Source organism: Aulostomus chinensis, chromosome 4, assembly GCF_037954235.1.
Source record: "Aulostomus chinensis isolate RoL2024-O1b breed Wild chromosome 4, RoL_Achi_v1.0, whole genome shotgun sequence".
In the NCBI taxonomy this organism is placed as follows: Eukaryota; Metazoa; Chordata; class Actinopteri; order Syngnathiformes; family Aulostomidae; genus Aulostomus; species Aulostomus chinensis.
The window spans coordinates 27592106-27604420 of NC_141323.1; the positions used below are offsets into that span (position 1 = coordinate 27592106).

General features: G+C 43.2%; 3 non-coding genes across 3 annotated transcripts; all 3 read left to right on the forward strand.

The window, feature by feature from the left end:
* Positions 1-1010: 1010 nt before the first annotated feature.
* trnaf-gaa (transfer RNA phenylalanine (anticodon GAA)) lies at positions 1011-1083 on the forward strand. Its single transcript has one exon. It is a non-coding gene; the product is annotated as a tRNA-Phe (tRNA).
* A 243-nt stretch (positions 1084-1326) lies between these two features.
* On the forward strand, positions 1327-1399 carry trnak-uuu (transfer RNA lysine (anticodon UUU)). Its single transcript has one exon. It is a non-coding gene; the product is annotated as a tRNA-Lys (tRNA).
* Positions 1400-5009: 3610 nt separating this feature from the next.
* On the forward strand, positions 5010-5091 carry trnas-aga (transfer RNA serine (anticodon AGA)). Its single transcript has one exon. It is a non-coding gene; the product is annotated as a tRNA-Ser (tRNA).
* Positions 5092-12315: the final 7224 nt, after the last annotated feature.

Consider the following 12315-nt stretch of genomic DNA (forward strand, 5'->3'; position numbering starts at 1 on the left):
CTCTCTCGTGGAAATCCTCCACAAAGAGCCTCCATGAGTCTCTGGGACTCAGCCAGCAAAAGGTGGCTTCACTGGCCGCTAAAAATCAAGCCCTTTAAGCCTCCAGCCTCCCATCACTGTTTCCTCCCTCTCAAATATGTATCCTTAAATATAGATTTGAGTCTTTAGATGCTGTAACGTCCAAAGATCATATTCTTATTGACCCTCCCCCTTCTTTGTTCCACCATGGAAAGAGGAGAACTTTATTCCAGTTTAGTGGATGAACATAGAGGGACTACACCTGGATCTCTGTGTTTAACAAACAATTGTGTTAAACATCAGGAGTCATGAGTTTGCTCAAAACTAATGACTTGGAGTGAGTTCAATGAGTTTATAGCCAACAATTCTCCATCAGCAAGCACATCCTGCAAAAGCAATGATGACAATTTTCCTTTTAAAATGCAGGAACGTTGTGCAGATCCAGGATCAGTGGGAACAGCTGTTTGCTTTAAACGGTTGGGGGGAAAGGGTCGATTTATTGTCGAGTCAATGTTATTTATATTGTGCCAAATCACAAAAAAAGTTATCTCAAGACACTTGACAGGTAAAGCAGGTCTAGAACCACACTCCTTCAATGAATTCACGTATGTGAAGATATTCAACTTATGTGACAAATTCTCATGACTATGAGTCCAGAGAACCTGTCAGCGTTGACATTCCCCTGGTGTCAGTGAAGTCATGTCAACGGACCTGGGGCCTGTAGTTGGTGTCCATCCTTGATATCCTCCAAACAGGTCATCAAACTTGGCCCTCGTCAGCTTGAAGGACAGCTGGAAACGGCCTTCGTCCAGGCACAGTTTTTGGAGAAAGCGAGTTAAGAAGTTTAGAGTTCCAAGAAGCTTCTTCAGTTCATTCACTTTGGTCCTGTAGAACTGTTCAATGTGTCATGACTTCAGAGGCTCAAATCCTCTCTAAGTTCTAGTGAGAGTGGAAGAGATTATAAAATGAGAGAGGCAGGGCCTTCACTCAGAGCTGAAATAGCTCAGTTGGGAGAGCGTTAGACTGAAGATCTAAAGGTCCCTGGTCCGATCCCAGGTTTCAGCAGAGGAACAGCATTGACTTTACTTTCCAGTGGAGGAACTGCAGACATGAAGGAAACGAACATCTTGTCCTGTGCATTCTGATGACATTCAAGACATTTTTGGAGCCTCTTGTTGGATTTTGCCACAGAGAATCAGAGCCAATCAAAAGCCTGGTGGACTTTAACATGGAGGATTGAACAAGTCAAGAAAGCAGCAGTTTGACCTTCACAGGTGTTTCTTTTCCTGTCTAAATGCTGTAGAAAGAGCCTGAGTAGCTCAGATGGTAGAGCATCAGACTTTTAATCTGAGGGTCCAGGGTTCAATTCCCTGTTCAGGTGCTGTGGATGTTCCAGTGTTTGACACCATGGTACTGGATGAAATTTAGTGTTGAACAAACTGTCATCAGCAAAAGTAGAAGTGTTCCTGTCTTTCCACTGTGAGACAGTTGCTAGAAAAGTGACCAATAATAATTTCATGTGGCATGCAATTAACAAAAGACCACAAATAACACCTACATTAATGGTTGCAGGGGGGCTGGAGCCTATCCCAGCATCTACAGGTGAGAGGCGCGGTTCACCCTGGACAGGTTGCCAGTCAATCACAGGGCCAACAATACAGAGATGAAAAACCATTCATACCTACACGCAATCAGCCTCTTCCCAAATTACATGTCTTTGGACGGTGGGAAGAAGCCGGAGTACCTGGAGAGAATGCACGGGGAGAACATGCAGACTCTACACAGAAAGATTCTGCACCCGAGCCTGGACTCAAACCCAGAACCTTCTTGCTGTGAGGCAACAGTGCTAACCACTGCATCATCATGCCGCCGTGGTCTTATATACTTTTCTCAATTGTGTTTCTGTCATGTCCTCCTGAGATCAAAGACAGAATTCTAGTTACTGTCAAAACCCTGATGACATTATCAGGAATTCTGACTTTGATCTGGAGACTCTTGCTTTAATCTGAATTTGATCTGACTAATGATTTAGTTTCGGCCACCTAATTTCTCCTGATGGACTGGTGACCTGTCCAGGGTGAACCCTGCCTCTTGCCCAATGTCACCTGGGATCGCCCCCCCCCCCCCCCCCCCGTGACCCTTAAAGGATAAGAATAGAAAGTGGATGGAGGGATGGACTTAACACTGAAATCAGCTCATATGATCCACATTCTAATTCTTCCTTTCCCTCTTTAGGAGTCAATGAGAATAGTAGTGTATATAATAATGTATATACAACCTTGTAGTATCTTTCCAAAGCTTTGAGTATTTCTTCTTGTTTCTACTGGTAGTTTTAGTGTCTGGATCTTTTCTTTTTATATCCTGCTGTCTGCTCTTTGCTTTTGGAACTTCCTTCCCAACAACGACCAAGCCTCCTGGGTACTGTAGGAAACATGGTCAAGTTCTTCTTACCTTTGCAGTAACGTCCTGCTCACATTGATCGGTCTTCATTTTGACTCCTCCCACTGCCACAATGACCAGCCTTTATACACTTGGTGACTGTGGTCCTGGTTGCTGCAGGCCTCAACACCAGCCTGTGGTTGTGAGCAGGGCAGAACAGAACTGACAGTATCTCACATGCAGGACCTGGGTCAGCGCCTGGTGCCAGCTGGGGCACCGCTTTAACATCGACGCCCTTGAAGATCTTCTCCAGGAACTCGCCTTTTTGGTTCCATCAAGGCCTGTGAGGATGGTAAAGAGTGATCCACCACCAGGCAGCACAGTCAGCAGCAGCCATTTTGTTCCACTAGACTCAAATATGATAGTGAAAGCCTGGTGAGTGCTTGCTAACTAACACTTCCTGTTTTTATTGCTATTCTTCCATGAATGTGCTCATGTTGTCTTGTCCCCAACCACAGTTTCAAAGCCATGATGACACCTTTCATTAACAATCAGACTTATTTTTTTGCTATTTGGACAAATAAGGTTTCAACTGACACGACTGGCCAACGTCCTGGAGTTAATTCAGCCTGTAGAACCAGGTGCTGGTGTAGCTGAGTAGATAACCAATTAAAAAAAAGAAATTGTTTCACATTATATTATTTTGGTGAACCTTCTCAAAACCTGTCTTGCAAGAGTAACTCTTTCAATGTGCCTTTATCCTGTCATGTGATAGATTTTTGGTTATAGATTATTTAGTTCCACATCACTTGTCACTGGCAGTGTTGCCAGTGTTGTTGTGTTACTGGGAGGAGCCTGCGGCTCTGGTTACACTGTGCCGATGTTGTTGGCTTGAAGGCAGCTCAGCGTTACTGCACATTGTTGTTTTGGTGAGTTCAAGATGAGGAGAACTCCTCAAGTTCAGGACATTTTCTTCCCACGAGTGATAAAAGCAGCCAACCCCTCCAGCACAGAGAGGCTGTGAGAGACTGCCACACCTCTCCAGTGACCTAGGATACAATGGCAGTGGTGGGATTTGAACCCACACCTCCTCAGAGACTAGAGCCTTAATCCAGCGCCTTAGATCGCTCGGCCACACTACCTCACTGAGCTGTTTAGTGAGTTGGTCTGTTGAAGGCATATTGAAGAGGAAGTAACATAATGCTATAAAACTTATTCTGAAGGGGGACCCCTTTCCCTCCCACTGTCACAGGAAGTGACGACAGCGCTGCCAGAAGCAGCCAGGAAAGAAATGGTAAAAGGACTCAATTTGTACAGCTCCTTTCTACCTCAGCACGCCACGCTAGCAAACCCCCTTTTGTTTGGTTTGGTTGTTGTTTAGTGACTGTGGATGAACACACAGGAGAAGTTGTGCATGAATTTGTGTTCCCTGTTCACTTGAATATATGCAGGAGTATGAGGTGGAAATAATACTGTTTATTTTTGTTCTTATTTCAGAACTGTTGACACAACAGTGTCAGATTAAAGCATCTTCCCCTTCCAGATGCTGGTCTCCTTCTGGTGTCCTGACTGACACCCATCTTGTGTTCTGGATCCACCTGAACGAAGCAGCTCCAGATCCCTGAACTCCCTTACAGGTAAAGAAAATGGATGGCTGGATGGAAGTCCCCCAACTGTGGCTGTTCTGAAACTCTTCTCCTCAATCACTCCTGAGTTGACACTCTGAGATGGGAAACTCTGAGTATCTGGTTCCAGAACAGCTGATCTGAGTTGCTTCAATCAACTGTGAGTACGTTTACCTTGAGTTGCACACGTGCACAACCACGACAAAATGCCATCGTCAATGGAGCCCCGACACCACGAGTCACCATGACAACCACAAACAAAATAACAAGTTATCTCACACCAATTCATTGAAACATGACCTTCCTATATTTATGGATCCATCACAAATATGAGCCTTCCCAGTCTGTCAGGTGGTAGAATTCAGTCAGCACCAATAACAGGAGAGTCAGAGTTTAGAAACCAAAGACAGACATTAAAGTCTCTCTGATAAAACAAAAGTATAGTGAAGTATACTGGAAAAGAATATTGCAATATATTAAATATGATATTTCCATGGAGGGGCAGTTTTACATTTTTATTCTTGGATGCATTATATTTTAGAATCAGAAAGGCAGTTACAATGACATCATCAAGACTAAACCTGGTGCTGACAAAGGTGTGGTGAACAATTTTAACAATCAATCCCAAATTTAGGCCTGAAATTGGAAAATAATATTAGCTAGCTAGCAACGTTAGCTAGTTAATGTTAGCAAGCTGTCAATATTTAGCACCATCAAATAGTTCAAACAAGGTCAACAGCTGTTATAATGATGGTCACATGATTCAACCTTCCTCCTGTGTGACCTGTTTGGAGGTTTTAAATGCATCAAAGAAGCACATGAATTTGTTCATTGCTTTTTGACTTTGTCAGGAAGCTCCAGTTCAAAAAAATAAAGCAAAACAAATTTTGTCACTAAATTATAAAAGAGTAAGTGTGAAATAGTTTGTGTTTGTGAGAAGATTAAAAAAATCTACTACTATCCTCTACTCATGTTCATGGGAGTGTAGTTGTTGTGGCCGAGTGGTTAAGGTGATGGACTAGAAATCCATTGGGGTCTCCCCGCGCAGGTTCGAGTCCTGCCAACAATGTTAAACTGCTGTTCCTGTGTGTGTATGTGTGTGTTTACATGCAGACTTTCCCTTGTGACAGATGATTTGGTTTGGAATCCATCTTAGTCAGAATGTTTTGAGAAAATTCTATCATGTAGTTGGAGTTATTTTGATTTACAACAATGGAAAAAAAATCATCTCCCCTCCAAAAACCCTCCTCTTCAACTTTGTACCCAAGTTGTCTCCTCATCAGGCACCACAGGATCCGGTAGGTTCAGTTCAAACAAGTCATTAGAGATTTAAAAAACATTTTGTCCATTTGACATCAGGACTGCTCCCAGATCATCTCAATGAGCTCACCCCTGCACCAGAGTACCGCCCAAATTCATCAAGGACAGCAAACATGAGCAGGTCGAGGTTCACCTCCATCTTTGGAGGTTGTTGAATTTCCTCCTGAGGACCGTCAGGCTGTTTCCTTACTTTGCTGTGACACAACAGCAGACAGCAACAAGGACTGCTGCAGTGCACTTGGTAAAATCACCATCTGTAGACTGGACCAATATACTGATGTGATCCTTTGATTAGTTTAGAATCAGTCAGAGATCAAAGACTGAAGCAGGAGATCAATGCACAGAATTCAGAGATCAATGCACAGAATTCAGAGTTCAAAGACAGAATTCAGAGATCAAAGACTCCTGGAGCGTTGCCCTCTCTTGTCTTTGGTCCTGGATGTTACTGAATGTTTTACACATTTCTTTTGAAGAAAAAACTTGCATGACATTTCAAGGAGTTTTTCCTGCCAATACAGGACAACAGCCACTCACAAACCAGTGCTGGACAAGTTCCTTCAAAGCTGTAATGCCTTATTTCTTACTAGTTACTGTCATTTTTAAATAATTGGTTCCATTACGATTGTGTCTGCTAGCGCTTGGTGACTGTACAGGAGGTCTGTGGACCGCAGGGCCACAACAAGCCCATTTCTTCAACTCTCCATTTAGTACAGAGGTCCCCAAGTATGGACCAGTGAGGATAAATGTGATCGTGGAGAAGTCCTTTTGTTCTTCAACTTGTCCAACTTGATGGTGAGTCTCCTTTTATCAGGTATTACTGAATGCTTGTGTTATTCATGGCATTGTTAACACTTTATAAACCCTTCATTCAGAGCTGTAAAGAACCTTTAACCTCATATCCCAGACATCAAAGTGGGCCACTAACCGGTGAGATGAAGCTATGCTATGCTGCTACATTCTGAAGAGGTAAAGTAGCAGGTTCTGAGAGTGATGGCTAACCTGGATGTGTTCATCTCCTACTTTAATATCAGCATCCCAACTTGGAGCTCTGACCACCTCCAGCTTTTTGTTCCTGTTTCTGCTTCAGTCAACAGGGAACTCAAACCTGCAATAGAATCATCAACAACAATGGAATAGAAAACAGAGGAAGACAAAATATCATGAACTTACAAAGCTGAGAAATGTTAATGAAGAAAAATGCACACATTATGATTGAGGCCAGAAAGTAAAACTCCACACCAAATGTATTTTGACATGTAGGGATAATGAACTTGAATGTGTTGAAATAGCAGATAAATGAATCCACTATCACACAACAAGATGATGACCCACTACCACAAGATGGCGTCACAGATCCTGATGCTCTGAGCAGGAAACACCGAGCAAAACATGACTAAAACGCTCCTGTTGTTCCCTCCATGAAAAACTGTGGCACTGATGAGAAGAAGGATCCCAGCGTCCTCTGAGGATCCATCGCCGCACCATTCGGTAGAAGGATGATCGGGTCGGCACCAGGAGAAACCCTTGTGTCTCCGATGCAGGGAAGATGGAGCACTGAAGAGGCCACATTGTGGCGTCCTAAAGAGGACATTTGGTGGAGCCTGAGACAGCAAACATCATGCCGCCCTTCATCAGAAGAACCACAGCACTTCAGTCACGTGACTGAAGTCATCCATTCATGTGACTGAAGTCATCCAGTCACGTGACTGAAGTCATCCAGTCACGTGACTGAAGTCATCCAGTCACGTGACTGAAGTCATCCATTCATGTCAGTGATGTCACTTGGCAGGACTGTCATTGCCGTCTCATTCTAGAAAAGAATCCAGACTCCACATGTGGCTCCCATGATAACTGATGGACCTCTGTTTGGAGGCTGGACGATGATGTCTGGTGGGGTTAAGATGGTGGGGGCTGTTTCAGTTCTAGTGCTGAAGGCTTTCGCCATGACAGTCAGACTCTCATCTGTCCTTCATGTTCCCTCAAATGTGCAGTGTGGACCTCACACACTGAATTTAGCCTGAAAACTCTTCATGAAAAGCAGTAGACTCAGAGTCTCTGTGGCTCAATCGGTCAGCGCACTCGGCTGTTAACAGAGAGGCTGGTGGTTCGAGCCCACCCAGGGACGATGAACAGGCTCTACTGGTTCTTTGGATCTCTGGATGAGACACTTTGTGGTAAAACCAGATTCTGCCAGTCCCACTGACATATTTCAATCACACATGTTCAGAGATGATTTTGTTTTCCTGAATACATTTATTATTTTCTGATCACCTTGTGGATTTTTCATCATTCTCCTCATTACCATACTTTAGGTTGCAGTATGCACACCTTAGTTAGTCTTGGGTTTCAGAAATCATACAGCATACAAATAATAGCAGGTTGAAACATATTTATTTAAAAGAATTTAACATGGTTACACACACACACACACACACACACACACACACACACACACACACACACACAGCCTGTCTTTGGTATAAAATGGTCTGTCATGTTCTCTCACATTGCACAACAACAAAACAAATAAAGACGGCCATGTCCAGTGTGGTCCTGGATATGACGACTGGACTGCAGGGTCCCAGTATCACTGTGACAATTCTTTTACCAGCTATGACCTTGGACAAGAACTTCTCAGGAGGAAACTTATCATGGTGGCACAGTGAAGAAAACTGGACCTGAGCTGCCTGCTGAAATGTTGCAGGTGAAGGACAGAGCTCCACCTCTTTGACAGACACCACCACTGTTGGCTCATGTCCAAAAGTGTGTCAGTTTTTGACACACACGCATCTAAACACACACACACACACACACATACAACACACATACTGAAGCGCCATTTTACCCTGCCACTGTGGCCACTGAGGTCACCATCATGAACTGGAGTTGGGAATCTTGAACTGAACCTGGTATCACAGCGACACCTACTGCTGCAAAATGGAACAGCAACATTGAACCCAAGTACAGGATTGGAGGGAGACTGATGGTCGCTGTTTGGGTTTTTGAAAAACAAGGAGGGCGTTGGTTCAAGCTGGATTCTCAGAGACTATTTCCCCAACCTCTACATTGGCATCTACACTGTCATCCAGTCACATGACTGGAGTCATCCAGTCACGTGACTGTGACTGAAGTCATCCAGTCACGTGACTGAAGTCATCCATTCATGTCAGTGATGTCACTTGGCAGGACTGTCATTGCCTTCACATTCTAGAAAAGAATCCAGACTCCACATTTCCTCCTATCTATTATTGTGTACCACCCTCCTGGTCCTTACTCTGAATTCTCAGAGTTTATATCCAGTTCAGTTCTCAAAACAAATTCAGTCATGAGTTTTGATAAATTTCCTTTTCTCCACTGATTATATGTCAAGGTTTGTGTGGGGAGCCTATCCCAGCAGCCTTCGGACAAGAGGCGGGGTTCACCCTGGTTGAGTCACCAGTCCATCACAGGGCCAACACATAGAGACAGACAACCATTCACACTCACAGCCACACCTACAGTCAATTTCGAGTATCAATGAGCCTCGTCTCCTCTTGATGTCTTTGGACTGTGGGAGTAAGCTGGAGTACCAGAGAGAACCCACACAGACACAGGGAGAACATGCAGACTCCACAGCTGGGGCTCAAATCTGGAACCTTCTTGCTGTGAGGCCACAGTGCTGACCACTGCACCATTGTGTCCCCTGAAAATGCCACCAGATCGTTTGGATTTTCTATAAAATTAAGTACACATGAACATGAAGCAGTTTTCACAGGGCTGGTGGTGCAATGGATAGCATGACTGACTACTGTCAGAAGATTCTAGGTTCAACTCCTGGCTCGCTCACTTAAAACTTTATACTCAGAAGCTTTCACACCTGAAGTGTGAACCACTGCTAAAAGTCCCTTAAATCCTCCAAGGTTTCCTCCTTGTCTGCTGTAAACATGAACACATGCATGGCTCCTGCTACCTCTCACATGTTAAGCTGCCACTTGACAGTGACAGCAGGAGAACAAAAAATCCCAGAGTGTCATCAACATTTCCTGGAAACTAAATGATAGAAGCTTTTGAATTTCTGTATCAGAAAAAGGAGAAAGGAGCCCCAATGAAAGAGTGATGATTCTTTATTTTGATTTTGTTCTTCACTCCTACACAAGAGAGGGAAAGTGTCGGCTGGCTGGGAGCAACTGCCTGCTTCAGAATGGGACGAGCCTCAGGACTTTCCAGTGAGAGCTGCAAAGCTTTCACTTTATCAATGGAATCACTGGGAAAAGAAACTCATCCTGTCAGATGAAGGCCAAAGAGTTTTGCTTCACTGTGTTGAGGGAGGGTTTGTTCAGATGATTCTAGAAGAAGAAATCAAAACATCATCAATTAAAATTCAGAAGAAGTGAATGCAGAGTTTTATTGATGGTTTCAGGAATCAGCCTCTGGGTTCGTGGTGCTCCAATCTTCAGACAACTGAAAGTGATGAAACCACCTGTGTTGAGTTGTCTTCCATCATGGAAAACTGAAAGGAAAAACTCACACAATTAATCATTCATTGGTTCACAGTTAGCTAAGCTACCAGTTTTCAAACCTGCAGCTGAGGGAACAAACAAGAGCAGGCTAACATTTGTATTTTAATTTTATGTATGCAAAGAATCAGAAAGGCAGTTACAATGACATCATCAATACAAAACCTTGGGCTCACAAAGATGAAGTGAACAATTTCCACAATCAATCCCAAATTTAAGGACTGAAGTTAGAAAATAATATTAGTAGCTAGCTAACGTTAGCTAGTTAACGTTAGCAAGCTGACAATATTTAGCACCATCAAATAGTTCAAACAAGGTCAACAGCTGTTATAATGATGGTCACATGATTTAAAAGATTAAAAACAACTCTCTGTATCAATGTAAGATAGAGTTACAAAAATGAATAGAACATTACTCACTGACTGAAAATTGAAAAAGCACCAGACTTTGGTCCAGAGCTTGGTTCTAATGTGACTTGACAGAACTTTTTAGGGCCTGAGCCAGAAGGAACTTCTGGCAAAGACTCCATTATTTTCCCACTTTTTTTTCTTTTTGCAATCAACACTGCCCAGAGTTCATCTGCAGGAAATAAAATTCACACATTTGATAAAGTTTGGTCAGACGGTGCAGACACACTTGACACCCAGAGAGGTGAGCAGGTTTTGGACCAAGTTGAAGCTTGTGAAGTATTTGAGACAGAAAATGACAGAAAGCTGTGGCTGTGTTCTGGTTCTGCTTGTTTCAGATTTATTCCCCTCCCAGTAATGTCTTATTTCCAGCTCTGCTCTCCCTCAACTACTGTTTAGTGTCATGTTTATTTTGCTGACTACTTCATTGACATGTGGTAAAAATGTCTTGTGTTTCCTGAAATTAACTGAGTGCTGCTCAGTAAAGTAGACATGACTTGAGATTCTATTCCTGCTTGGTCCATTTCAACATTCTTATCCTTCCTAGCATTGGAGATAAAGTATCAGTAGGGGCTGTACTTGATTAGTACTGCATATAGTACACATCAGTCACTGCCATTACACAGTGGAATGGAAGTTGAAATACTGTTTACCAGCAAGCTGAAAACTGTTGTGGTATTTGACAATTCTATTGTTTCTGAATGAAAATCATGTGAAGGAGAATCATGGAGACATCCTAAAAATGGCTGAGGTCTGCTGAGCTGCAGCAGGTCTGAGCTGCTTTTGATGCCCAGATGATGAGGAGGCAGTGAATGTTGGGTTTGGTGGAGCTGAAAAAATGCTGCAGGTGTTGAGAGGTCTGCTGGTGTCCAGGACTTCCTCTCCAGTTCTCAGCTTCTCCCTGCAGTTCCCACAAACACCACAACAGTCCTGGAACCCCTGCAGATGGTGGAGGACCACGATGACCCCGATGCACCATCAGGGCATCAAAAAGCAGTCCTGATGATCAAAAAGGTCCTTCCACTCATTCAGGGTCAACTCTAGAAGAAGCTTCTGGAACAGATGAGCAAACACTCTCAACTAGAAATCATGATTTAAACACAATGTTGATTTTTACAATTTCCTTCAATGTTTTAAAAACCATCAAAGTGGACAGAAGCCCAGATGGTCCAAACCTGTTTCCTGTCTCCTGCCATTGTGGAGAGCCTCTGTTCTGTCCTGCTGCTGTCCAGTTGTCTCTACTGAGCTCCTCTGCTGGTTCCACCTTGAAGAGGGTCTGAGCTAAAATTGAACCTTGGGAAACTTCAACCTTTGATCTCAGAGTTTTGTGTTTGATCTTAGAATTCTTTCTTTGATCTCACCTGAGACAAAGACATCGAATCTCAAGCTGCTGTTGAGGAGGCGGTGATCGTATAGTGGTTAATACTCTGTGTTGTGGCCGCAGCAACCCTGGTTCGAATCCGGGTCACAGCAGCATGAGACAAATTTCTTGTGTGTATTGATGGACACAAACCAAGCAGAAATTTCCCACTATGCAACAGGGTGGTGTTTGGTCAGTTTTGAGCAGGTGTCAGTCTGACAATGATGTCATATATTTTGTTATCACTTGACCAGACCCAAAATTAGGCTCCAGGTATCAGTTTCTTCTCAATGCTAATGTCTGCTAGCTTAGTCTGCTACTTTGATGGCTCTGACTACAAAAAGGTCCAGACCCCTGGATATGGTGGTTCCTCCCTAAACGTAGATTCTGTCAGCTCATGTTTTGAAATCAACTCACCATGAACACAAGTAGATTTCAATGGACTGCAAATGTGTCTCATTTAATGGTAAACATGTCAAATATAAATTCCATCACCTGAGGAGGTCTGCTGCTGGAATTAAGCTCCAGATATTCACAAGATATTTTATATCTTAAAATAAAGCATTTTTATGTTTGATTTATTATTCATTAGCCTGCTTCAAGTGGTGTGATTTTATGTGTCGTATATTAAATAGAACTTTGTAAACGATCGTCCCTGAGGATGTTGAATGATGTCAAAAAAGTGTTCTCTAAGCTCTCCTTTCCTCTAA